The following is a 26,791-nucleotide window of genomic DNA, read 5'->3' as shown; positions in this document are numbered from 1 at the left end:
CAGACTACAGCTGTCTACTTGTAAAATTGCTTAATGTGAAATAAAAAGCATGTTATCATTTGTCAAAAATATAAGAGCAAAAGTAGGAAATAATTCCCATTGCTATGTGCAAAATCATAGAGAATACGTACTATCGTTAACATAGCTCCCATAAATAATGAGGAATACTTGCATATTTCTTACTACTTACAAGTTCAAATGGTAAGATAATACAAAATAATCAATAGGCTGACACTAAGAGGTTACTATGGTGATATGAGCAAAGGGAAAACCGCAATAATAAATTTAAGTAATAAATCAATGATTCAAATGGCTTTTTGTTCATTATACAAACTTACTATATTCAGAGTAATAGAAAAGGTTAGAAATAATCACATTTAGCTCGTGTCATTATGATACTAATCTGCAAATATACAAAATGGTAGAAAAAGGGACATTAGGTAATATGCCAATTTTTATTTCAATTTAAAACCACAGGCAAACTAGACCTCAAAATATTTAATGACTACTTCTGCCACATTATTACTTGATTAGGCTACATATTCTATATTATAGATACATTGATGGAGGAATAAGTTTATGATGAATTTCCAATATACAACTTATAAAAACTTTTCTTAGAAGTCATTAAAAAAAAGAAAAGCCCCTATTTGCATTACCCTAACAGCTTCTGGAAAGTAATTAAAGGAATTTAGATTCAAATGAAATAATAAAAAATGAATTGATGTATGGAAACCTAAGAAAAATGTAATAATTCCCTATCAATCACTATATCATTTGTCTGGAGAAAAAATATATTTTCAAAATCCTGAGAGTACTCTGAGACTTTTTTTCTAATTTGAGTTTCTTATTTATGATAACCTAAAATAATTAAAATAAACATGTTTAAGTTATCTGGATTCTGCTGCTGGGTAATATGTGTGCCCTCATTAGTGCCTGTATTTACAATTCAAATGGCAACAAAATGCACAATTTGGGTTGAAGGACAAGAGAAAATGATGAACTTAGTAAAAAAGGAAGCATTTGAACCATGAGATGTCACAGCACAAAAGGGGAGAGCCTGGTTACACGGAGCTTAACAAAACCTGCACCACGCCTGTCACTTCTACAACCACACAGTGGTTTCAGCAGAGTGATAATTTCAGGCTTCATCATATTAAAATTCTGTTGTTAATTTTTATTGGTTTGTTATTGGCATTGATACTGTTTGCACTTGGTTTTCAAAGTTCTTTTGTTTTAGTTATGTTTAGGTTTAAGCATAATGTCATCTAGGTTTTCTCCTATCTTATCTTCTAGGAGTTTCATATTTTTGCATTTTACATTAAGGTCTATTAACCATTTTGAGTTAATTTTTTTGAAAGGTCTAAGGTCTGTGTCTTGATTCATTTATTTACATGTAGATATCCAGTTGTTCCAGCATCACCTGCTTAAATGACTATCTTTGCTCCATTAAAAAATGAATAAATGAATGCAACTCTATTTTACAAGCGATCAGGGCCAAGAAAAATTTGAGCAATTATACATTAACAAAATTAATGACACTATCTCCTCTTTACAATGATGCTCAGAGAACACAATATTTTCCCATATTATTTTGCCCTTTTAGGACAAAATTCACACTCACTTCTGGTGCCGGTAACATGGTCAACAATCTCAAAAACATTTAGCCAGTACATACAGTCAATCGAACCTTGAAGAATTTGACTCCAGTATTTGCCGAAGACTCAAAGATGACACTCTAGCTAAGGCTGGTGAAATTTTACACATAAACATGAAAAAGCTAGAATAAAGTGAAGTTTTCAACAATTTGGTAACTTGATGACAAGGCATAAAAATGGAAACAGAGTCTGAGAACTACGCCAACAAAATTAATTATGGAAGGTATACCAGATACTACAAATGTTAATTTCAGAACATCACAGAGACAGGATATGAACAGGGAACCAGAAGTATAATTTTAATAATTTATATGTATATTCCCAATGTAAACAATGATTAAATAGAATGATTAACAGTCAAGCTTGATAATAGGGAAAGAAAAAAATAGATGAATGATGAAGAAAATAAAGCTTTACCCACGTGGAAGTAATACAGAATTCTAAACCCAATCTTGAAAGAGAAATCTGCTTTTGTTTTGAGAGGTGTTATCAATATTAGTCATCATGTGATATAAAGTTAGCATAATAATAATGGTTGAGAAGAAAACTTTTATTGGATGCATATTTTGTAGTAAGGTACTTTACTTTACTCACAAAACACTGTAGTGTAGGAACTCCGTAACACAAATGAGGAAACCAAGTTCAACTGGAATCATAAGAGCATGATCTAGTGCAAGCTCTTCCAGTTAAGAGCTCTGTGGCTCTGGGGGAAATCACAGCCTCTTAGAGCTTTAGTTTCTTCACCTGTAATATAAAGATAACACTTGCCCTGCTGGCCTTCCACAGTTGTTTTGTGATGGCAGATAACACACAGAGCCCCTTTGCTGTAGAAACCACCTCACAAATATAGGGGGTACAAAAATTTGTAAATTACAGTTACAAAAATTACGCTGACAGAATTAACATAAGCAACAGCAAAGTGGTTAAGAGCTCAGACCCTGGTAATGTGCTAATTATACATTATGGCTATGTTATTTCCTACCTGTGTATCCTTAGGAAGGCTGCTTACTTTCTTTGGACCTTAGTTTCTATACTGGTATAATGGGAATAATGATAACGTCTATCTAATAAAACCATTATTAAATGATACAACACATTAAAATTTCTTAGAACATACTGATCATATTAATTTCTATATGGAGAACCATTCTCTGGGCATCTTTGCCAAATTTCACCAATGACTAAATAATTTGTATATTTAATTCTAATTATGCCGACAAACATTTATTAAAAATCACCATTCTGAAAAATACCATGCTAGATATTTCTGGGGATGTAAAAATAAACAGGATAGAATCTCTGCACTCTGAGGACTCAGGCTGCTGAGAGAAATAAACACATAAATAATCATAATAAAAGTAGTGTGATATATGAAATATCAGAGAGAAATTCCTACTTTACTTCAGGTATGAAAAAATTTGTTCTTTCCTTCGTTCATTTAAGTCTGCCCAGACCCTTAGTCCATGGTAACTGCAGGACAACATATAGGGAAGTATTTTCAAAATTAATGAGCACAATAAAAATTCATACTCATAATCTGTGTCTTGAGTTCCAATATGAGATGAAGATGTAGTTTTTATACTGAGAGTACTGGTCACTGGGCTGGGCTGTCCTCTGGAAATTGCAATAACTGGTCCATGGACTTGGAATTATTTTTCCCAGAGTGCAGAAAGATATGTGCTGATCCTTTCATGTTCTCTTATTACTGTTGCAATCCACGTTAAAGATAGGTGCCTATCCCCAGGAATCAGTCTTTAAGCATGGAACCAATCAAGGATAAAAATACATGTAAAGAGATTGAAGCTGAAACCTCATTTCTCTAGGTTGCTACTATGCAATCAGTCTGTTGAATTCAGTATGCCCAGTTACCAGACCAAAAACTTTGCTCTTTTTCCTTTTCCTGAGCAAGGTCAGCCAGTATCTACTCTGGATCCATGAGACTCAAATTGTATACTTCATCAAAATTCAATTAAATCATCAATGACATCAATTCAATACAATCCCATTTACACTGCAAAGATAAACTTTTCCTGGTTTTTTGTTAGAATTTTTCATTGAGAGATACTACTTGAAACAAAATTTAAGCATCTCACCCAGACTGTTGCAATAACTAACCACTTAATTGGTCCTAGTCCTACAGTTTCTCTTCTTTTGCGACAAATTTTTATAGTGCTCCTCAGCTGTCAAAGTATTTTATGTGATCATTCGATTACCGAGGGGCTGGAGAGGCTCAAATGAGTGAAAATAAGAAAATGTTTGATTCATATCTGAAATACAGTCGGAATTTCTCTCTGATACTCCCATATATCACACTGTCTTAAATTGTCATTTTGTCTGTTTTTATTTCCCTTACAAGACTATGAGTCTTTAGAGTATAGGAATTCTATCTTATTTACCTTTGAATCACCTAATGTGCAAGATTATCATAATGTGCAAGTATATTACAATCCAGATCAGGAAATTTCAGCAGTTACTTATTAATAGTTTATTGAAAAAAATTATTAATAGTTTATTGAGACAATACCATATGTGTCCCATCTACCTAAATTCCAATCTTATCTCCTGATATTCTCTCATATGTAACCTACACTCAAGTTGATTTCAAACCAGAAGAGTTGAAGGTGAGAGAGACTGTTTCGTTTCATCTTCAGACATTCTATGTTAGTAAGTTGTAGGTAGAGTTCACAAACATATATATATATATATATATAAAAAATACATGTCATATCCCAACTCTAGAACAAGTAAACTATTTCTTATTCTCCAAGACTACTCTGCAATGTCCTACACCCAGGTCTTCTATTATTATCAGACTAGAATAGTAAGTTTCTTCTCAGATTACTGCTTCTCAATGCCCATTTTAAATAACACCCTCCTACATGAAGCTTTTCCGGATTCATTGCTTTTCTGAGAGATTCTATGACATTTTGCTTATCTCTCTCTCTTTATACTTATTATAGTCTGCCTTGTAATATGGGCATCAGCTTATCTGTTATTCCCACTAACAAATATAATCTCTTTAAAAGCAGGAATTGTCTTACACATTTTTAAATCTCTCTGATAGACTCTGTATAATGGTTTACATAGAAGCTCATTTTTAAAAATTATGTGTTACATTATCTTATACTATTTAGTTCCTAGAGTTGGCCCTGTAATTTCCAAGTTGGAGTTAGCCTCTACACAGTTAACACATCACATAAGAACCTTAACAGTCAAACCTCTAAGCAAGCACCCAAACTCAATTTAAATATCCCTTTCTTCTAAAACAAATGCATTACACCACTAAAGCCAGCAGGCTTACTTTGTTCCTCTGGGCCACATAAAGTTGGAAGTTTCCAATTATCAGCACAGCAGCATACAGCTTTTACATAATAACTCAGTGTTATGCAGCATCATTGCTCTGAACAAGGGAGAAATGTTAATAGGCAGAGTGAAATGAACTATGCAGACGGATATGACAGGAAGTGGGCCCTTTCAGCACTACAGTTGTTTGAGCTGTGCAGGGTCCTATGCACAAGGCCTAGAAATAAAGTTCCTGGGCCACCCCATGCAGTGATGCTTTAGTGCTAGAGGAAAGGGGCAGCTTGCTTAACCAAGTTCGATTTCGACACCCATTCCTCATTCAGTGCAGCAGGAGAAATGAGCCTTAAGGCTAAAGGGAGGCTATCCATGAACCTCTACTCCAGTTCCTTTATAAACCGATCTCCCTGACACCCTGAACTCCTTATGGCAATGGCTTCATCCTTCCTCCTTATACCAACCTGCTCCCTTATACCATTATAGCCTTACACCATTTCTGAAATGTTAATCTTTTATATTCCTTTTTTCTTTTTTTTTTGAAATGGAATGATTCTAGCAATTCCGTAATTTGCATAAGGAATTGCACCAGAACTTCATCTACCTGGACCTGATCTGGAGGATGAGATCCTGGAATTTGAGCTATTTCTTTAGTGACATGAGAATTTGAGGGACCTTGGGAGGAGATCAGAGTACTTTGCCTATGAAAGTGTTATGAATTTTAGGTGTCAGAGGGTGAATTGCAGCAAATAGCCTCTAATATGTCCTCCAATTATTCTGCCTATTGGTATTCATACTGTTGTGTAAACCTTTCCATTTAAGTGTGTACTGCATTTAATGACTCAGTTCTGAGGCATAGAATATGGCAGAGTGATGGGAGCCTTTTTATGTTCCTTTTTCTTCATTCTTTATTCTTCAGCACCCCTTTCCTTCATCTTCCCAAATGTCTGTCTCCTGTGACAAATCATTTTTGTACAGCTAATAGAGACCCCTCCAGTGTCACACAAGCTTTCATGTAATATCACTGATGGCTTGAGGCATGCTGTAATCATGGAAACATGCAATAAAATTTTCCAAACCTAGTTCCTAAAGGAATATATTTTTCCAAGGTTGATAAATCACCTAAACGCCCCTTCCCCAAAACGCCTTTCTAAATGCCCCTGATGCTTTTCTCTCTGAGCTCCCATAGGCTTCTTAGTGGCAATTTATACCTTAAAATATGGTCAATTACATAATTCTTATTTCCACTATAAGATTATAGGTTTCTTGAGAGGACGGTTTCCTACCTTATTCTTTTCATGCCTTTCGCTGGACCTAGAACTTTATCTTGGGTATATCAGGTGTTCAAGAAATGATTTGCCAATTACTAATTAATACATCCCCATAAATGCTTCTTAGCTAATAGGATAAAAAAGGTATTTATTTTCTGTTTCTTTCTGTCCCTATTGCCCTAAATCTCCTCTGATAATGCATGTTTACCAACCAACTTGACAACACATACAAGTCCCAGTGTGTCCTTCTACATCTGCCTCCCTGGCCAGGGCAGCCGGGAAATGTGACAGCACCAGGCAGCTCAATCAGATCTCTGACAGGTGCTGCCCCACTCTGCACAGCCTGAGACCCAAAAAGGAAACGTACATCAAGGACAGGGATTGTCAGGGAAACTCCAGGGCGCCATGACAGAGCCACGGGAGCCATGTCTGACTAATGCTAATGGGAGACCAGTCCTCAGCGGTCAGCAAACCTCGCTTTCAAACATCAGGAAAATGACAACAGAAAACCTGTTACTGAGAGCAGGGAGATAAATGGTAGTCAAACTCACTGAAATTAAATTAGAAATTAACTCGTGTTACCTTTAAATGTTTACAAACTCATCACTGATTTTTTTTTAACAGAATCAGGGTGAATGCTTTTATTTTTTTCCATCTCTTCCTCCTCAACACAGGCAAAGAACTGCTTGCACTTTATCAACGAGAACACACAGGAAACGCACAGAAGGAAGCCACACACAGTCATGGTGTGCTTGCTCACCCAAGCAAAGCGACTTGTTTTGCTGCCTGCTTTTTCCTCTTGGCTGTCACAAAAGATTTAAATATCTAAGAGCACCTCGTAAACATTCTTTCTCTTTATAACGCCTAAATTTCTGTAATGTAAAGAAAACATAACTATTTTTTTTCTGGGAAATACAAAATACGTTTGGGTAAATGCACAGTCTGACAAATTATATTGGGAAACAAATTAGTGAGTGCATGCTCTGCGGCCCTTCACACACGTACACACACAGCTGTTTTCAAAACACTCTCCTCTCTTCAAAGATTTCACTCTAGTTGCGTCACAGGCAAAGTCCATTAACAATTCCCAGGAAACAAAAACAGAATCTGGGTAATAAAATAAAGTCTAACCTTTTTTTCTTTTCCTTCGTGCCCAGTCTACTTTCGCAGAGGCCTTGGCCTGGCCCTTCAGGCCCGAGCTCCTTGGGCACAAAAGCTGCGCTGACTCACCTTGGCGAGCCGTGCGCAGAAGCGCTGCGCACACCACTATTCAAGATGGCGGCGGCGGGCTGTGTGCAGACGCTGCGCCGGGAGAGGCGTGAGCAGCACAGCTGCGCCAGACTTGTGAGAATGCCGCGGCCGCCCCCGTGCTGATGAGAACCATATAAAGCAGCCCCGCCCACAGCCCTGCGGGAAGATCATGCACTCTAAAGCGCCAGTTTGCACCGCTTCACACTCTAGTGGAAGACTAAAGCTTTCTTTTGCTTCTAAACCAATCTCGGTCTCGTTCTATTGGCTCAAATGACACCGGGCAGAAGGACCCTTGTTGGGAACTGACTAGGGAGGAGTGGTAGCAGCTGTAGTGATCCTCCCTGAAATAAGGGGACTCATAGCTTGATATATCACACCAGAACTTCATCTACCTGGACCTGATCTGGAGGATGAGGTTCTGGAATTTTGAGCTATTTCTTTAGTGACATGAGAATTTGAGGGACCTTGGGAGGAGATCAGAGTACTTTGCCTGTGAAAGTGTTATGAATTTTAGGTGTCAGAGGGTGAATTGCAGCAAATAGCCTCTAATATGTCCTCCAATTATTCTGCCTATTGGTATTCACTTTTGTGTAAACCCTTCCATTTAAGTGTGTACTGCACTTAATGACTCAATTCTGAGGCATAAAATATGGCAGAGTGATGGGAGCCTTTTTATGTTCCTTTTTCTTCATTCTTTATTCTTCAGCACCCCTTTCCTTCATCTTCCCAAATGTCTGTCTCCTGTGACAAATCATTTTTGTACAGCTAATAGAGACCCCTCCAGTGTCACACAAGCTTTCATGTAATATCACTGATGGCTTGAGGCATGCTGTAATCATGGAAACATGCAATAAAATTTTCCAAACCTAGTTCCTAAAGAAATATATTTTTCCAAGGTTGATAAATCACCCAAACGCCCCTTCCCCAAAACGCCTTTCTAAATGCCCCTGATGCTTTTCTCTCTGAGCTCCCATAGGCTTCTTAGTGGCAATTTATACCTTAAAATATGGTCAATTACATAATTCTTATTTCCACTATAAGATTATAAGTTTCTTGAGAGGACGGTTTCCTACCTTATTCTTTTCATGCCTTTCGCTGGACTTAGAACTTTATCTTGGGTATATCAGGTGTTCAAGAAATGATTTGCCAATTACTAATTAATACATCCCCATAAATGCTTCTTAGCTAATAGGATAAAAAAGGTATTTATTTTCTGTTTCTTTCTGTCCCTATTGCCCTAAATCTCCTCTGATAATGCATGTTTACCAACCAACTTGACAACACATACAAGTCCCAGTGTGTCCTTCTACATCTGCCTCCCTGGCCAGGGCAGCTGGGAAATGTGACAGCACCAGGCAGCTCAATCAGACCTCTGACAGGTGCTGCCCCACTCTGCACAGCCTGAGACCCAAAAGGGAAACGTACAAGGACAGGGATTGTCAGGAAAACTCCAGGGCGCCATGACAGAGCCACGGGAGCCATGTCTGACTAATGCTAATGGGAGACCAGTCCTCAGCGGTCAGCAAACCTCGCTTTCAAACATCAGGAAAATGACAACAGAAAACCTGTTACTGAGAGCAGGGAGATAAATGGTAGTCAAACTCACTGAAATTAAATTAGAAATTAACTCAAGTGTTACCTTTAAATGTTTACAAACTCATCATTGATTTTTTTTTAACAGAATCAGGGTGAATGCTTTTATTTTTTTCCATCTCTTCCTCCTCAACACAGGCAAAGAACTGCTTGCACTTTATCAACGAGAACACACAGGAAACGCACAGAAGGAAGCCACACACAGTCATGGTGTGCTTGCTCACCCAAGCAAAGCGACTTGTTTTGCTGCCTGCTTTTTCCTCTTGGCTGTCACAAAAGATTTAAATATCTAAGAGCACCTCGTAAACATTCTTTCTCTTTATAACGCCTAAATTTCTGTAATGTAAAGAAAACATAACTATTTTTTTTCTGGGAAATACAAAATACGTTTGGGTAAATGCACAGTCTGACAAATTATATTGGGAAACAAATTAGTGAGTGCATGCTCTGCGGCCCTTCACACACGTACACACACAGCTGTTTTCAAAACACTCTCCTCTCTTCAAAGATTTCACTCTAGTTGCGTCACAGGCAAAGTCCATTAACAATTCCCAGGAAACAAAAACAGAATCTGGGTAATAAAATAAAGTCTAACCTTTTTTTCTTTTCCTTCGTGCCCAGTCTACTTTCGCAGAGGCCTTGGCCTGGCCCTTCAGGCCCGAGCTCCTTGGGCACAAAAGCTGCGCTGACTCACCTTGGCGAGCCGTGCGCAGAAGCGCTGCGCACACCACTATTCAAGATGGCGGCGGCAGGCTGTGTGCAGACGCTGCGCCGGGAGAGGCGTGAGCAGCACAGCTGCGCCAGACTTGTGAGAATGCCGCGGCCGCCCCCGTGCTGATGAGAACCATATAAAGCAGCCCCGCCCACAGCCCTGCGGGAAGATCATGCACTCTAAAGCGCCAGTTTGCACCGCTTCACACTCTAGTGGAAGACTAAAGCTTTCTTTTGCTTCTAAACCAATCTCGGTCTCGTTCTATTGGCTCAAATGACACCGGGCAGAAGGACCCTTGTTGGGAACTGACTAGGGAGGGGTGGTAGCAGCTGTAGTGATCCTCCCTGAAATAAGGGGACTCATAGCTTGATATATCACACCAGAACTTCATCTACCTGGACCTGATCTGGAGGATGAGGTTCTGGAATTTTGAGCTATTTCTTTAGTGACATGAGAATTTGAGGGACCTTGGGAGGAGATCAGAGTACTTTGCCTGTGAAAGTGTTATGAATTTTAGGTGTCAGAGGGTGAATTGCAGCAAATAGCCTCTAATATGTCCTCCAATTATTCTGCCTATTGGTATTCACTTTTGTGTAAACCCTTCCATTTAAGTGTGTACTGCACTTAATGACTCAATTCTGAGGCATAAAATATGGCAGAGTGATGGGAGCCTTTTTATGTTCCTTTTTCTTCATTCTTTATTCTTCAGCACCCCTTTCCTTCATCTTCCCAAATGTCTGTCTCCTGTGACAAATCATTTTTGTACAGCTAATAGAGACCCCTCCAGTGTCACACAAGCTTTCATGTAATATCACTGATGGCTTGAGGCATGCTGTAATCATGGAAACATGCAATAAAATTTTCCAAACCTAGTTCCTAAAGGAATATATTTTTTCCAAGGTTGATAAATCACCTAAACGCCCCTTCCCCAAAACGCCTTTCTAAATGCCCCTGATGCTTTTCTCTCTGAGCTCCCATAGGCTTCTTAGTGGCAATTTATACCTTAAAATATGGTCAATTACATAATTCTTATTTCCACTATAAGATTATAAGTTTCTTGAGAGGACGGTTTCCTACCTTATTCTTTTCATGCCTTTCGCTGGACTTAGAACTTTATCTTGGGTATATCAGGTGTTCAAGAAATGATTTGCCAATTACTAATTAATACATCCCCATAAATGCTTCTTAGCTAATAGGATAAAAAAGGTATTTATTTTCTGTTTCTTTCTGTCCCTATTGCCCTAAATCTCCTCTGATAATGCATGTTTACCAACCAACTTGACAACACATACAAGTCCCAGTGTGTCCTTCTACATCTGCCTCCCTGGCCAGGGCAGCTGGGAAATGTGACAGCACCAGGCAGCTCAATTAGACCTCTGACAGGTGCTGCCCCACTCTGCACAGCCTGAGACCCAAAAAGGGAAACGTACATCAAGGACAGGGATTGTCAGGGAAACTCCAGGGCGCCATGACAGAGCCACGGGAGCCATGTCTGACTAATGTTAATGGGAGACCAGTCCTCAGCGGTCAGCAAACCTCGCTTTCAAACATCAGGAAAATGACAACAGAAAACCTGTTATTGAGAGCAGGGAGATAAATGGTAGTCAAACTCACTGAAATTAAATTAGAAATTAACTCAAGTGTTACCTTTAAATGTTTACAAACTCATCACTTATTTTTTTTTAACAGAATCAGGGTGAATGCTTTTATTTTTTTCCATCTCTTCCTCCTCAACACAGGCAAAGAACTGCTTGCACTTTATCAACGAGAACACACAGGAAACGCACAGAAGGAAGCCACACACAGTCATGGTGTGCTTGCTCACCCAAGCAAAGCGACTTGTTTTGCTGCCTACTTTTTCCTCTTGGCTGTCACAAAAGATTTAAATATCTAAGAGCACCTCGTAAACATTCTTTCTCTTTATAACGCCTAAATTTCTGTAATGTAAAGAAAACATAACTATTTTTTTTCTGGGAAATACAAAATACGTTTGGGTAAATGCACAGTCTGACAAATTATATTGGGAAACAAATTAGTGAGTGCATGCTCTGCGGCCCTTCACACACGTACACACACAGCTGTTTTCAAAACACTCTCCTCTCTTCAAAGATTTCACTCTAGTTGCGTCACAGGCAAAGTCCATTAACAATTCCCAGGAAACAAAAACAGAATCTGGGTAATAAAATAAAGTCTAACCTTTTTTTCTTTTCCTTCGTGCCCAGTCTACTTTCGCAGAGGCCTTGGCCTGGCCCTTCAGGCCCGAACTCCTCGGGCACAAAAGCTGCGCTGACTCACCTTGGCGAGCCGTGCGCAGAAGCGCTGCGCACACCACTATTCAAGATGGCGGCGGCAGGCTGTGTGCAGACGCTGCGCCGGGAGAGGCGTGAGCAGCACAGCTGCGCCAGACTTGTGAGAATGCCGCGGCCGCCCCCGTGCTGATGAGAACCATATAAAGCAGCCCCGCCCACAGCCCTGCGGGAAGATCATGCACTCTAAAGCGCCAGTTTGCACCGCTTCACACTCTAGTGGAAGACTAAAGCTTTCTTTTGCTTCTAAACCAATCTCGGTCTCGTTCTATTGGCTCAAATGACACCGGGCAGAAGGACCCTTGTTGGGAACTGACTAGGGAGGGGTGGTAGCAGCTGTAGTGATCCTCCCTGAAATAAGGGGACTCATAGCTTGATATATTTCATTTCCCCACTTCACCTTTCACACTCTCAAAACACATAATACTTAAAATCACAAATTAAAGCAAAGTAGTAATTTTGTCCCTACATTTATAATGGATAGAGGGCCCTAAAGGTAGAATTCTCTTTTGCTTTGAAGACCGTAAAGCAGGAAAGCATCTGCCTCAAGATGGTCTCTCTCTGAACTTATTTTTCTAGTAACATCCTTACAGTACTATTTAAGGGAGATCTTAATTAATAGACATATACCCTGGATTGAATATAATTGATGTCAATGGAAAATCTAGTCAGCGTTTGCCCATGTAACACATTTCTAACTGAATGAATGTAAGCCCAATGCTATCTTTAAAAATGAAGACTAATTTACTAAAGAAATTTGAAATACATTAAGAGGTCTTAGTGCAGACAGCCCTGTCTATGTTTATCTAGGTAGCATTGAGGTAAATTAATCTTCACCAACTGTCTAGATTGGTTAAAATTTTACAGATATTTCTTTTAAATGCTAATCTTTCAATTTGTCCTTACAAATCCACAACATACTCAAGCAGCTTGCTTATGAACACAATTGCCTGTTGCTCCATAGACAAAAGAGGCAAACAAAGGTCAGAAAGGTGTTTTTTTACTAGTATAGATATCCTCCAGAAGTCACTACAATAAGGAAAGAAAATCAAATTATAGAATAGATTAGGGCTTCCCTGGTGGTGCAGTGGTTGAGAATCCGCCTGCCGATGCAGGGAACACGTGTTCGTGCCCTGGTCGGGGAAGATCCCACATGCTGTGGAGCGGCTGGGCCCGTGAGCCAAGGCCGCTGAGCCTGCGCAGCTGCCACAACAGTGAGAGGTCCGCGTACCGCAAAGAAAAAAAAAAAAAATATATATATATATAGAGAGAGAGAGAGAATAGATTAAAGAAAATGAGATTTAAAAATATTCAAAACTTATAAGAAAGAAAGAAAAAGGGAGGGAGGGAGGGAGGGAGGGGGGAGAGAGAGAGAGAGAGGAAGGAAGGAAGGAAGGAAGGAAGAAAGAAAAGAAAGAAAGAATTCCTATTTTCCTGTTTCTGGTTCCACATATAAGGAGCATGGGAGCTACCATTCCATCCTAACAAGTGAAAAGCTGAACAGACTGAAAAGCCAACAAACTCTTCTTGGATCCGTAAGAAAGGAAAAGACACAGGAAAAAAATCACTACCCTCAAGTTTGGAAAGAGACAGGTGAACACAAGGAGTCACCGATTGCTAAAACGAAGACACATGAGTGGAAACTATTGCAGGAGCAAGTGCCAGAGTGGAAATCCTAAATTGTAATTGATGAGTTGCTGGAGGTTCAGTGTGGACAGCTCTGAGAGTTAGAAACTCCATGGGAGCCCAGTCATTGGGAAGTAGAGGGTTACAATTTTGTGATATTTACCTTCAGGGACTCAAGGAGGTTCTCACAATAAATATCAAGAAAAATCTCCTTGTACTTCTAGCAGAAGGAAGGAAAAGGAACCGTTTTGAAATAAACCAGATTGCTATGATCTTCATAGCAAGGACTGCCTTCAGGAGAAACTAGTTAACTAGAGCCTAACCTGCTGGGGTATTATCAGAGTTTAACTGACCTGGGAGAAAGGAAATATCTAACTCCAGTCCACTCCAGCCTTACACATGGAAGAAGGGAAAACCCAACACCAGCCTATTCTGTTTATGATGTCTCAGCTAATGGAGGAGAAAAACACTGAGAAACGTTTGTGAAGTTCACAGTCCAGAGGCATAGGCTCATTAAAAGACTGAGACATAATGATAGGACAACAGAGCTCTTCCTCTTCCCCCATACCTTACCATCACATTACCAAACTATTTATAGCAGTTCCTTTTACCTGGTACATCATGCCTAGATATCAGGAAAAATTGCAAGGCATACTAAAAAACAAAAACACAATGTGAAGAGACAGAGCAAGCATCAGAACCAGACGTGGGATGTTGGAATTATCAGACCAGGAATTTAAAACAACTATGATTAATATGTTAATGGCTCTAATGGATGAAGTAGACAGCATGCAAGAACAGATGGGTGATGTAAACAGAGAGATGGAAATTATAAGAAAGGACCAAAAAGAAATGCTAGAGATCAAAAAGATTGCAACATAAATGAAGAATACCTTTGATGGGCTTATTATTGGGCTGGACACAGCTGAGGAAAGAATCTCTGACTTAAAGGATATATCAATGAAACCCTCCATAACTGAAAAGCAAAGAGAACAAAGGCTAAAAAAAAGAGACAGAATATCCAAGGACTCTGGTACAACTACAAAAGTGTAACATAAATGTTATGAGAATTCTAGGAGAACAAAGAAAGGAATGAAAATATTTGAAACAATAGTGACTGAGAATTTCCCCCCAGTTAATGTCAAACACCAAACCATAGATCCAGAAAGCTCATAAAATACCAAGCAGAATAAATACCAGAAAAACTAAACCATGGCATATCATTTCAAACTACAGAAAATCAAAGATAAAGAAAAAATCCTGAAAGAAGCCAGAGGAAATAAATACCTTACCTAGAGAGGAACAAAGATAAGAATAACATCCAATTTCTCTTCAACAACCATGCAGGCAAGAAGAGAGTGCATAGTTAAGGTGTTGGGGGGAAAAGCAGCAAGCTATAATTCTGCACCCTGCAAAATTATTCTTCAACAGAGAAAGAGAAAGACTTTCTCAGACTAACAAAATTGAGAGAACTTGTTGCCAGTACACTTGCCTTGTAAGAAATGTTAAAAGAAGTGCTTTAGAAAAAAAGAAAAATAACATACATCAGAAACTTGCATCTACATAAAGGAAAGAAGAGCACTGAGGAAGGAATAAGGAATACTGACAGTAAAATACAGACTTTTATTTTTAATTTTCTTATTCTTAATTGATCCAACAGACACTAATTTGTTCAAAATAATAATAGAAACGATGTTTTTGATATATATAAACATACGTAATTAGCATAAATTCATACGTTTATGTATGCTTATATATAAGTGAAATAAATGGTAAAAATAATATAAGGGATGGGAGGGAGGAATTAAGATTCTGTTATTATAAGTACTTATACTACCTATGAAGTGCTATACTGTTATTTTAAAACAAATTTGGATTAGTTGTAACTGTATATTGAAAACTCTAGGGCAACCACTTTAAGAAGTAAAAAGAGAAGTATAACTTATATCCTGAGAAAGGAAAAAAACGTGTCAGTGTAGGTTCATCAATTTTAACAAAGGTACCACTCTGATGGGTGATGTTGATAACAGAGGGAGGCTATGCGTGTGAAGGTTTAGGGGGTTAAATGAGAAATCTGTGTACCTTCCTCTCAATTTTGCTGTGAACCTAAAACTGCTATAAAAAATAAAGTCTTTTTTTTTAAAAGAGCGTTTTAGTCAAAACCTTAAATTCTTTATTTGTCTCTATTGCTGTTCCTTAATACTATGCTGTGACACTAAGTTTCTATGACTTCCAGTGTTCCTTTAGCTGGAAATGGAGATATCTTTGTCTCATCGCTCATTTGGTGCTCAGGTCATCCTGACAAGGATGAAGCCAGCTCCAAGACCCTTGAGTAAAAGATGAAAATGCCAGGGAGGTGGGAGTGGACTTCTAAATTTAGGGATAACACTGTAATTGGACACCTTCTTAATATGATAATGTAATGTAGCTTTGGGAAAAAGAAAGGTCATCTCAGCAGTATGGGTAGGAGGGAGACGTGAGCGGGAGGGGATATGGGGATATACGTGTACTTGTAGCTGATTCACTTTGTTATACAGCAGAAACTAACACAACAAAGTACAGCAATTATACTCCAATAATGATATTAAAAAAAAACATTTAACAGTCAAGTAATAAATTCTCAATAAAGGCAATTATGTTAAAACTGTTATCAACTCTGTTAAAAAAATAAAGAGTTGAATTCAAAATATCAATTCAAACTTACATTTATTTTTTCAAAAAAAGGTTATATTCTGGCCAGACAAAAATGAATCTAGTTGCTTCTGTGTCATCCTGTCCTATCTCACAGGCTCCTGTAAAGAAATGCATCCAGTATTCAATTAGTCGCATCCAGATTCAATCCTATGGCTACTCTCCACTAAAAGGAGCCACGTCTTCTTGGAGAATAATTGATTCAATCTATGTAGACAGGTTGACTCCCAAGGCACCTTGTTGTCAAAGCAAGTACACTTTCAGAGTAATGTAGAGGCAGTGTTAGGGGGAAAAAGAGGTGAAGTCTGAAAAGAGAGCTACTAGCATCCAAGTTGTATCAATAATCTCTTCAAGACAATACATTTTCTACTGTCCCCTTGGACAGTATCCTGAAGAATCTTAGAAGCCCTACTGTTTAATTAGAAGGATCTGTGCAGCATGCCCTTAAGCTACTTAGAGGTCATTGTGTCTGTCTGAAGGTTTCTAATGTAGCTCTATCTTAAATCAATTCTAAGGTCTTAACAAAACTTTGTATAATTCCACCCTGGATTTGATCTTTGTGTCGAGGTCCTTTCTTACCTTGAAAACACTTGGTTGTCTGAAAAACACCCTCTGGAATCTACATTTCTTCTGAATTCCACTTTAAAACTGAATAACTTTTTCTTCAATCCATCTCTCGCCTCTCTTTTTATTATTGGTAGCTAGGAGAAGGTAGGTGGCACTTTCAGGACTATGCCTGGAAACACCCTTAGCTACGTCATAAAGTGGTAAATATACATACAATGGGATATTACCCAGCACTAAAAAAGAATGAAACCTTGCCATTTGCACTGTGTTTTTTTGATGTAGCCTCAGAAGTCATGCAGTCATTTCGACTGCATTCCTTCAGTTGCAAGCAAATCGCAAATACACTTAGATTCAAGATTCCAGTCTTAGAATTAGACTCTAGTTATAGTGGAAAGGTTCTAGAAATCCATATGGAGTAACAGATACCTCTTGCAACCACCTTTGGAAGATAAAATCTGAGACAGTGTCTGACTGTGGAGACCTGTGGCCCATTTGCTGGGCCAACAAGTTCAAAAACTTTTTTGTTTAGACAAGTTCTAAATTTCAGTGTTCGGGCTAGTTAAGAAATATGTTATAAGTAATTTATTCAAATAATAGTTTAAACTATCAAAACTGAAATATATTTTTTACAAAAATAAAATAGAGCTCGTATAAGGTTATCCCTTTATAATACCCCACTCATTCACTTAGATACTTAGGAGAAAGGGTTGGGTTTACAGCTAACTAATAGGCAATTTTACAATTCTAAAGCCAGTTTTGTCTATGCCAAAGCCTAATAAGATAATACTTAAGATGTGGATATTGCCCCTCTTATATTTCAGGTTAGGAAAATATTGAAGGCTGCTGTTGCAACCAGTGAGGAGCCATTGAAAACTTGAATGTCAATTCCTGTTTTCCAACCTTAGCTGTGACCTCATGGAGGCTAAATATGATTCTTATTCATCCTTTTTGCTACCATTTCTTTTACTATTCCAAACCTTTGCCACTTTCCTCAACCCCTTAATTCACTCTAACCCACTTCATTTTCCAACAGATGGTTTCAGCTCAGTCATTTCTTCCTACTCAAGTTACCAGTATTACCATTAACCAGTCACCCAAGCTAGGCACTTCAGAGTTTTCCTCATCATCTCCAACTCCTCAACCCCTAACAATCTGTTCTCAAGTCTTACACATTCTAAATCTAAAATGCTTCTTCAATTCTCATTGCCCTACGTCAGTCCTTCAACATCCTTTACTTGAATTACTTCAGTGAACATCTAACTTGTCCTCTTAACTCAAGTCTCTGTTCCTCAATCAATTCTCCTTGCTTCCCTGCAAACAATTTACATTGGTACCTCGAATTTTTTTCTAATCATGGACTGGATAAAGAAGATTTCCCTTTACATGATACCAATAAGATTTAAAAACCACTCACTTCATCTCAGACTTCTCAAACTATAAATTTCAGAATTCCAATTGTTGAGTACAAATGAGTACAGGTTCTGTTCCAAGGACCAAAGAAAATGTGTTCGTTGTGGAGGAGGGGAATAGGAATCGAAATCATCACATTACATCTAAGTCAAAAATATTCATCTTAAGTATGGCAGAAAGCACAGAGGGACTAAATATAAATATTTTATGAGGCTGTTGACATGTCTAAAATTTCCCCACTACCAGTAAACTCTACTACCAGTCTTTTTATAAATGTATTTTTAAGAAATTTTATGTTCAAATGAATAGTGACTAGTTCTCCCATTTTAATACTCCATCATAATTTTGCTAATAGTTGTGTTTATGTATCAAAAACTCATCTTTGTTAGTTAGCACAGTTAATAAACAAAACAAAATATCATCATAATATTAAACTTTCAAAATCAAAGCAAGCAGATACCTTCCAGATAATTTATGTTTTCCCTCAACACAGAAGGAATGCTATGCACTTATCGCAATGGACTTTTCACCATTTCCTACACCAAAAACTCCATAGAAAATCCTGGTCTCTGTATATTTGCTTATACTATTCTCTCTTCTTAGAATTTACTTTTACTCCGGCTGTGACTGACATAATCCTACCTACCTAGTAAAGCTAGCTATAATTTGGAGCCCTTGCTGATGGACCAGACATAATTAATTTTATCTTCCTGGGGCTGCCAAGATATTTTAGTCATTCCACCAGTATGACATTTAGACCTAGAACACAAGATATTAATCCAGTGTTCAGAGACTGTCCTTGGGATATTTTAAATTTGAAGTGAAAACCTCCTAGGTCTGGGGAACCTACTGCTCCTGAGGATTGGTACTCATAGCATGGATAAGTTCTCTAAGGCCAACTGGTAACTCAGGGGCAGTGACAATTCACACAAGGGAGGGTTAAGGTCCTTGCCTATGTTTTGATAGCAAAAAAGAGAATGATTTCCAAGACTAAAAAAGACAAAGGTGTGAATACACTGACTTATGTGGGATAAATCACATCAACTTTGAAATGAAACTAAAAGGAGAAACAAAATAATATATCACACACAAAATATGCACAACACTTAATATGTATTGTGTAATATGTAATATCTAATTCATAACATGCAATTAAAATTATATTTATATATAATTGTTTATAACTGTATAATATTATATATAACATACAACATATATGATATAAACATCCTTAAAATTATTGTTTTAATAAACTGCACTTTATCATTGAAGCTGCTGAAGCACAGAGAGGATCAGCAACATGCCCAACATCAAATGTCTAATAACTGGCAGAGCCACCATTGAAGTCAGACTTTCTGACACTAAAGTTTTAACGTTCCCTTCGTCATACTACGCTGTCACCAATACGCAGTTTATGCCCATGAGTTAGGCACAGACAGATGTGGATATGTTTTCAAGAGCAATCAAAGTAAGATGGACAGTTGCAGCAACTCACTGCAAAGCAAGAAACAGTTTGGGCATCACACGACACTAAGATTAAAGCACATGACTGATCCCTGATCAGGGAAATGTGCAAGACTGAGATAATTGGTTTTCCCAGCTCTTCATCCAAAACCAAGTAAAATTCACCAGTGGGCACTAAGTGGTAAAGAGGTAGATGCTTGTCAGAAGAAGTCACTGAAGTAAATAGCTTATACGGCATGGAGGTTACCTCTAATACACAAAGCACTAGAGTTTTGAGGTAAAAAACAATTTACATTGACACCTATGCTACCAACTTGATCAAAAAAGAGGTTTGGAAGGCTGCTACTGTCAAAGAGAAAAATATGCTTTTTTTGTTTCCTAAAGAAAACATTAGATGTTATTATGGCATAAAAAATAGTTAATTTAAAACAGCACAAAAGCTGAAATTGTTATGCAAGACATGGCTGATTTTGATCCTACTCTAGTTCTGCATCTATGCACAATTTGACACAGCAAACAAGATAACAAGAAGCTCAGAATGATAATAATAATAATAATAATAATAATAGTGAATATTCTGACCTTTTGGGTTTAACCCAAACTTTAAGGCACAATAATCATAATTAAACTGTCAACACATCATACAACTAATTTGTAAACTACCATAGTAAAAATAAGAGAGTAAAGGCAAGATGCATGCAATTTAGGGAGATGCAATAGTGCAGAGTAAAAATATAGCAAAATACATAAATCGGGTGAAAAAAATCAAAAGAAGAGAAGAATCTCCGTGAATGTCAAATCTGCTAGAGTATTCCTAGATTGTAAAATCAGAAATGTCATATAAGTTTGGGATACCTATTGAGGTATTCTAAAATAAAGAGCTAAATCCCTGCTTGGCAATGGCTAGAAACAAATTTAAAATAAAGAATTCTGATATTTACTTTCCCAAACTTTTCTGTGAGGAAGATGACATTATTCTATACTCATTTACATAGCAGCTCTAAACATTTTAGCCTACAAGAAATAGTTTTACCTATAAGAAATGATGTAAGATATACACACCCTGTCTGACAAACATGGTCCTTAGCTTCTGGAAGTCCTATAATCCCTCTGCTGAAGAAGAGTACATGAGAGAATAGCAGGATAGGTAAGTCACACAAATGGAAAATCTACTCCCTGCTCCAGGCAGAGAACAGGGTGAGCTTCTGCTGCACCTTGAAATAAGCACCATGAGAAACCATTTTTAGAATAGAATCTCCATGCTCTCTAATAGGCTGCTAAGAACTAGTCACACTCAGTTTTATAAAGAGGAGAGAAAGTCTGTGAAAGAGAATGAGTCTAAGCATATAAATCTATACATTTTAATATTGCGCATGTCACTTAGGTTATGGCTAAGTGGAATCATCTGCCCTCTCATACCACACGTCACTTCTTAGCACACTCCATTCATTTCTGTGGTCAGAAAATGGCTTTTGAAAATGGCATGAAACATTTAGAAAGCAACTTACCTACTACACAGATATTTTGTTAGGGCACATTGCCAGCTACCAGACACAGACACAATTTTCAGGGTCATTTCCATGGTCAAGGGAGTTAGCAACTACATGGAGACCCAAGAGGAAGTTGGCTAATTAAACTGATATCTAACAAGCCATCTTCTGTAAAATGAAGACATCCAGCTGTCATGGCAAAATGTCCCACCAATGTGTATTGTCTTTCTTGAAGTCAGGTCTTTCCTTAACTTACCTTTTTGATGGCTATTACCACAACTTTGGAACATCATGTGGCAAGGCAGAATAGCGCACTTGTTGGTTAAGAGTGAGCTCTGGAGTTAAGAATGCCTCGGTTCAAATCAGGGCTCAAGCATTCCAATTTAGAGCTGCAATATCGTTCAATACCTCTAACTCTCAGCTTCTTTGTTTTTTTTATTTTTGCTTTAATCTCTGGAAGAGGGATAATAATATCTGTCTCTTAAGGTTGGTCTAACAATGAATTTTTAAAAATCTATGTGGAATGCTTAGCATCTTGCCTGAAATAAGTGCTTAATAAAGGTTCATTGTTTTTATTACTCTTGTTTACAAAAAGACTCCAGCTCTCAAAATATACTTGGCCTAAAATCCATCATCATTACCAAATATTAACTCAACTTCTATCATATACTAAGCACTCTATCAGGCTCAGGGTCTTCTCATGCATTTCCACAGGGAACAAATAAAAAACTGCCCTTAGGGATATTTAGAGTCTAGTGCACTACCTGTCCAGGGTCTCTTCAATGACCTTAGAAACAAAGCAGAACAAAACAGAGTTCCAAAAATATCAGCTGACCCATTTCTGTGCATGAATATCAACATTAATACATTCACCTGGTTTTTTTTAAAAAGGAAAAAGAAAACTGTGCTTAAAATAAGACATCAGTTGATTCAAACATACCACAAGTCTTCATTTCCCTTCTTGCTGATTTTCTGGTGACTGAAAGCTTGTACACAGTGCTCCCAGGATGTGAGATATGTCCTAAGCCGTATAATTTTTTTTTAATTTTTATTTTATATTGGAGTACAGTTGATTAACAGTGTTGTGTTAGTTTCAAGTGTACAGCAAAGTGATTCAGTTGTACATATACAAAGCCGTAGAATTTTGATGTTTGCTGCTCTTGCTGAGTTGATCATTGAGTTATCTGAAAAAATTATTTAGAAGATATTTAATATTTAACATGTCTTAACAAGTCCGCTAGTCTAAGGATTTCATGGGTTACTGAGCTACAAGTCTTTCATTGTCTTTCTCCTTTTACCATACATATCAAATACATGGCAACATCTGATAATTTTAAGTTATCATTACTAAACAGTCACTTGGTACTCTATGCATCCAACCACAATATAAAGTTTCATCATACAATGTTACCTTGGTGGAAATTAGTTGAAATAAACTGGTCTCTCTCAGACTTTATTACCTAGATTATAACATTCATTTCTCTGACCAGAGAAAAATAGGTCCAGCAATTCAACCCCCAGAGTCATCACTTAGTTTTTATTGTCTGATAATCATATGGAGAAAGAACACAAATATACAAGAAAGATCATTAGGATGATTGGAAATATAATGAAAATTCCAAATGAGAAGTAAGGCAATAAATCCTATAGAGATTTCAAGGACAGCAAGATCTCAAGTAATGTTTGAAAAGGAAAAAAATCTTATGTTTGCTAGGAGGCAAACTCAATCTCTTCTTAGCTTGTTTGGTCAGCAAGTTTAGTCAAGTATCATAGACACTCTATGAGTTAGTATGATTTAAGAAAACCCATAGAAATGTTATCTGGCATCTAAAGCTACAACAGATGGCACACCTAACTATATGAGCATTAATGTGAGCTGATATATGCTTGCAGGAAATCAGTGTTATAAAGTGGTTTACCCACAGGAGGCCTTCCAACGTTGTAATGCTTCACGTAGGCTTATTTCTTTTGGAAGTAAAACATGATTTTTCTACACTTTCTATGAAGCAGCAACACCCTTTCCTTAAAAGTTAAGGACTTAGTTTTTGACTATATATATATATATATATATTTACTTAGCAAAAAATACAAATATTATATCTTAGATCTTTATTTTCCACCTCAAATATCCCCTTAAACCTAGCTCTTCATTCTACCACTCTTCAACTGATCATTCACAAAAGGAAAAGTCTCCTTTCCCAAAAAGCAGTTTGACATTTATATTCATATCTTTTCATCTCCCTTAAGGACCCAGATCTGTTTACAGGCATCTCATTTAAGAAGCATTCTGATATGATGTGGAAGGAATTAAGAATGAAGGAAATTGATCTGATCTAATCTGATGCAACATAAGCCAAGTGGTTTATTATAGACAAATTCCCTCAACTGTGAGTTGTTGCCCACTAAAGGAAGTTTCATATACATGATTACATGGATGGGGAGACGTGAAAGTCTGGCAGACATAGCCACCACAACATTAATTTTCTTTTTCCATAAACAGTATTTCATACCCCTCCAACCAGGTTCATTCAGAAGAAGTCATTCAAACGCAAATTACAAAAATATCCTAATATGTATGTGATGAAGTTAACCACCCGCATTTGGAGATTTGTGGGAGGTTAAGAAGTCAGACTTTAAAGATATCAACCACAGGGACCCATCAATCTCCAACCCTTTACTCCTCAGATGGAAATAGCTTCGACCATAAATATTGAGACATAGTCTCTAAAATGTCTCAGTTAAATGGTACAAGAGATGAAAAAAGTGAAGACATTTCCAGCCAAAGACATGGCTTCTCTAGTTTTTACCTATTTGAATATGGATTAATGAGTTGTCATTGTGAATTCTTTGCAAGTCACATTATATATTGATTTATTTCAATAGCAAATTATGGGAACATGGCAGTCAGGAGTCCTGAGTAAATGGGAGAGCTCCAGACATTAGGTTAGACCAGAACTACTTAAAGTGGGAGCTGTGGACCTGTGTGGTCCATGTAAAGAAAGTTTAGAAAGAGAGAGTTAATGCCTATAACTTTTTTTTTTTTTTTGCGGTACGCGGGCCTCTCAATGTTGTGGCCTCTCCCGTTGCAGAGCACAGGCTCCAGATGCGCAGGCTCAGCAGCCACAGCTCAGGGGCCCAGCCGCTCCGCGGCATGTGGGATCTTCCCGGACCGGGGCACGAACCCGTGTCCCCTGCATCAGCAGGCGGACCCTCAACCACTGCGCCACCAGGGAAGCCCTTAAGTGTTAATTTAATATTTATATTAGGTGCTATGTCAGTTTTCATCAACATATACAACATATACATATTCATTCAGTCTTCAGCAAACATTTAATGATCATCTTCCATGTGCCAGACATTGTGTCAAGGTCCTCATCTGTCAAGTTATTTTACAGTGTGAAATATTAACAATGAAAAAGGGCATTATGATTTATGTAGTAGTAGATTATTATTATTCCCATTTTGTAGATGAGGAAACTAATTCTTCAAGAGGACTGTGCGAGGTCACTCGGGTAGGAATTAGTGGAGTACGGATTAAAATCCAAGTCCTATGACAAAAAACAAGCAGATCTCACAGTTTAGAAACAAGCCTGTGTGCAATTAAGCCTCCCCCATCCCCATAGAAGTGATATTCCTCAATACATGCTGGCTTTTCAAGTTAGAGAGAGCAGAATAAAACTTATTGTTGCAATATAAGGTTCAGGTGAGCATGGCTGCAAACTTCTCAGCACATAGTCTGCAGAGCAGCAACATGGACATTACCTGGGAGCTTGTTAGGCTTCAACCCAGGTGCTCTGCATCGGAATTTGTGTTTTAACATGATACCCAGGGGATTCAGAGGCATATTAAGTCTTAAGAGGCATTGGCCTGCAACCCTGATAGCAACCCTCATTTTCAATCTGTTTTGATTCTCAAGTCTCAGTTTACCAATTCTCTCATCTCTTTTAGAGATTTGAAGTTAGAGTTACATAGGCCTGAGTTCTCTACAAACTTGCATAACCTCCCTCATTTAAACTTTGTCCATGTATAAATGAGGATAGTAACTCTTACTTTCAAGGGTTATTATGAAAATTAACAGAAAGTGTGTATACATTTCTTTATACACATAGTAGGTACCCAGTAAGTATGAATTCACTCACATCACCATCAACCACAATCCTCACACCCTCCGTTATAACACACCTCAGCTCAGTCCTCGCTTCCATCTTTGTTCTAGCCCTAGTTCTAGCTCTCCCTTGCTGATACTTCCTGCCTCCTTTCCCATCTTCAGTGGAGTTCCCTATGTGTCTCGGTGTGGTCCAGCATTCTTAATCCTCTTCAGGTGACATCCTAGGGTCACAGATTTGCAGCACGTGTGCAAAGGTGCTGCAAGATGATTAGCTAGCAAAACTCACTTCGTTTATTTGGTGAATTTTCATGCCTCCTGGTGAAGCACTGTACGCTCAATTTGACCACAAACCTTTAAACACCCTTTGTCTTAACACTGGTCACATTCTCAGCAGTATATTTCTTGTCATACCCCTGCATGCTTTTGAGTTTGTGAGTTTTTACACCCCAACTCCTTTAGCTTTTATCCTTATTTACTATTGAAGAATAGAAGGGCAAACAGTTTAACCTATTAGCTAGTGACAGACAGAGGCCCCTTTACTTAGACAGACACATACCCTATTCCCCAACCCATGAGTCTCTTGGTATGTGGTCCTCTGCTGCCCCCTAAGGGCCTCTGCTCACTTTACCCACTGGCCTTGATTCACAGCCATTCAAAACCATTAAGAATACCTGTTCTGATTTTAGTACATGGAGTGCATTGTATGGAGTGTACACAAGTATAATTATAAAGTTTCACATTGTAAAGGATGTATTTGAAGTATAAAATATACTCCTCAACTGAAAGTGCTCCTTTTATGAGGTCCTTCCCATAGTACTAATCCTACTCTTGAAACATCATTACCTGTCCATTTATGGTCCCCATTGAATGGACAACACAGTCAGAGTAACATAATTCAGCCTGGGAATGAGCTAAGGCCTCCAAGAAGAATGGTACCACAATAAGATAACACTACATGCCCATTACAGTGGTAAATTTTTAAAAGAAACTGACAAGGCCAAGTCTTGGAGAGGGTAAAGAACAACAGGAAATCTCATATATTGCTATAAGAAATGGTACAGTTTCTTTGGGAAATAGTTTGGCACTTTCTAATGAAGCTAAATATGCAGTTATCATATTCCATATCTAGGTGTTAACCCAAGAGAAATAAAAACATATGCCGACACAAAGATCTGTAAACAAATGTTCAAACAGCTTTATTCAGAACTTGCCAAAGCAACTCAGTATCCTACAATAGGTAATTTGTGGCATATGCATGCAGTGAAATACTAGTCATCAAGAGAAAGGAGTGAACTATTGAAACAGATAAGTTAAATGCATGTGAAAAGCACTTAGCTAAGCCAAGGG

General features: G+C 38.0%; 1 long non-coding RNA gene across 1 annotated transcript in view; it reads right to left on the bottom strand.

Moving 5' to 3' along the window:
• Positions 1 to 26,791, bottom strand: part of LOC115851197 (uncharacterized) — a 268,333-nt gene that overhangs the window by 39,602 nt on the left and 201,940 nt on the right. The window contains exon 5 of the long non-coding RNA XR_009558841.1: positions 22,277 to 22,520. This is a non-coding gene — a long non-coding RNA (uncharacterized lncRNA). The remainder of the gene's footprint in view (positions 1 to 22,276; positions 22,521 to 26,791) is intronic.

Source organism: Globicephala melas, chromosome 14, assembly GCF_963455315.2.
Source record: "Globicephala melas chromosome 14, mGloMel1.2, whole genome shotgun sequence".
In the NCBI taxonomy this organism is placed as follows: Eukaryota; Metazoa; Chordata; class Mammalia; order Artiodactyla; family Delphinidae; genus Globicephala; species Globicephala melas.
This window is presented reverse-complemented; position numbering and strand designations above follow the sequence as displayed.